General features: G+C 42.3%; 1 pseudogene across 1 annotated transcript; it reads left to right on the top strand.

Moving 5' to 3' along the window:
- The first annotated feature begins 40 nt into the window (after positions 1-40).
- LOC311030160 (hydroxycarboxylic acid receptor 3 pseudogene) lies at positions 41-1,890 on the top strand (annotated as a pseudogene). The gene has a single exon. The product of its transcript is annotated as a hydroxycarboxylic acid receptor 3 pseudogene (transcript).
- The last annotated feature ends 739 nt before the right edge of the window (positions 1,891-2,629 follow it).

The following is a 2,629-nucleotide window of genomic DNA, read 5'->3' on the forward strand; positions in this document are numbered from 1 at the left end:
CCGCAGGTTGCTTGTTTTTCAGGCGTCCTGCTCCATCCCCACGAGTACACCGACTCGCCTGCATAATAGTTTTATAATGAAGCCGCGCTCACCAGACAGATAACATTTACAGTTGTTTCCGTGCTCCTCTGGGTGAACACCGCCTCCCCAAAGATAACACACGGTGCACAGATGTTCAGCTCATGAATTAACGTGTTTATCTGAGAATCATTTGCATGAGCGCAAACATGACCTCCCTCCCTACCTTCGGAGTCACCTGGTCCAGCATATCTGTGTTGACCGTACGCAGCGGCAGCCTCACTCAAAAGATGAATCTCACGACTTCAGCCGTGTGCTGCGCCTTCGAGGCTCCCATCCTGGACCAGGTTTTGCCCCCTATACTGATCTTGGAGTTCATGTTTGGACTGATGGGGAACTTTGTGGCCCTGTGGATGTTCATCTTCCACATGGACACGTGGAAGCCCAACGCTGTGTACCTGACTCACCTGGCTGTGGCCGACTCCATTGTGCTGTTCTGCTTGCCTTTCAGGGCCGACTACTACAGGCGTGGAAAGAACTGGCTGTACGGCGATGCCCTGTGTCGCGTGCTGCTCTTCCTGCTGGCGGCCAACCGTGCAGCAGGAATCTTCTTCCTCACGGCCGTGGCTGTTGACCGCTACTTTAAGATCGTCCACCCGCAGAACCGGATCAACCGGATGGGTCTGGGCTACGCCCTTTGGGTCTCCCTGGGTCTCTGGGGTCTGATTTTTCTCGCCACTGGGTACCTTCTCGCCAACGAGCACTTCTTCTACAACAGCAACCGTACACAGTGCGAGAGTTTCAACATCTGCATCGGCTTCAGTCCCCTCTCCACCTGGCACAACACCTTCTACGTCACCCAGTTTTTCCTGCCCACCATCATTGTCGCTTTCTGCACCGTCAGAATTACTTGGCAGCTGCGAATCAAGACCATGGACAAGAAGGGCAAAATCAAACGTGCCGTTCAGTTCGTCTTGGCGGTAGCTTTGATTTTTATCGTCTGCTTCTTTCCCAGCACCATATCGCGCATCGCCGTCTGGATCCTGAAGGTGTGGTACGACGAATGCCATTACTTCCAAGAGGCCAACCTGGCGTTCTACACGTCTGTGTGTTTCACCTACTTCAACAGCGTCCTCAACCCCGTTGTCTATTATTTCTCAAGCCCTGCCTTCAGCGGCACCTTCAACAAGCTCCTGAATAAACTGCTGAGGAGGAAGGACAGCGAAGATCAGACGGTATCAACTGAAATTTCCACTGTTGATGGTAGAAATATTTAAAGATGGGGGGCTGTTGTTTTCTCCTCTAACATCGCAGGGATACTCTAGTGAATGCATAATGCATGTTAAAAGCCTGGCAGCTGATACAACTTCTAACTATCCTAGTTTATAACTAATTAAATGTAGGAAAGAGGTTTTGCTTATTGTGAAGACAATTACCAAATTAAAAATAATTATTAGCTAAGTGAGTGAGTGTTTTATTAGAGCAATATTAAGTTATTAATGAAAAAATTCCAACAATATTTATTGAATATTTGGCTTAGTGTGTATATCCACTTTTTCTTGGTAAGGTAGATAACAGTGTTTTCAATTACCAGTGACAATCACTGAATTGCAAACACTGACTAGCTATCTGATACCTAATAGGTAAAATATTAACCGCATAAATCAGTGAAACCCAGAGTGAAGTTTAGATGATGCCCAAGTCCAGCAAGCATGCAGGAAATTACAAGAAATGATGTAAAGCTGGTATAATTAATTTAAGTTTTCTGCCTTTTGTGATGCTGTTTGCATATATTTGTCACACATTTCCAGTCTTTGTGTCCTGTCACATTTTGTTTGCAATAAATAAATATTAGTACAGCCAACAGAAATCATATATAACCGTTTGTGCCATTTTCTTCCCACATGAAATGGCATACGAGATATTGCAGAGATGCATAAAAACAACAAAGTAAGGACTTAAAATATGTGCAATCGTTTTTAAAATGTTTTTTTGTGTGTCTTTTTTCTTGTTATAGCCTATTTTTAATGATGAAATATAAAACATATAAATATATGCTAACTAAATGTGACTAATATCTAAAGGTACAAGGTTCCACTTTAAATGTTCAACCTCTTTGAAAAGAAATTCTGCCACTAGTTAAACCGTATGAGTTTGTTTTTAAATAAGTCTCTGACCTTTTAAGGATGGATTTTGCAAAAAAAAAAAAAAAAAAAATCCTGTGAGTCATAGTGAGAAACTTTCTTGAAATAATAAGTTTTCTTGTGATACTAGCTTTATTTTTCTGTGTCATATTAATCCTTACCTTGCTTTGCAATAATACGTCTATCTTGTGTGACACGGAGTCCTTAATATGCGACAGTAATTTATTTCGTGATAAAAAGTGATTATTTTGAGATACTAAATCAAATGACATACAGAATCTTCTATTCGTCATCATAAGGATATTTTCATATCATTTTATTTTATTTTACTGACTGATATGGGCTCGGTCAGTTTTAATTTTAATTGTGTGGCTCTTCCGAGGCTAGAAGTCCTTTTTTTTCATGTGGTTGTCGGATGTTCGAGCTTACTTTGCGGTCCGTGAAGGCAGCGCTGGTTCCCAGGGTGA

The sequence above is a fragment of the Eutrigla gurnardus genome (genome assembly GCF_963514095.1).
Source record: "Eutrigla gurnardus genome assembly, chromosome: 19".
NCBI classification, from domain to species: domain Eukaryota; kingdom Metazoa; phylum Chordata; class Actinopteri; order Perciformes; family Triglidae; genus Eutrigla; species Eutrigla gurnardus.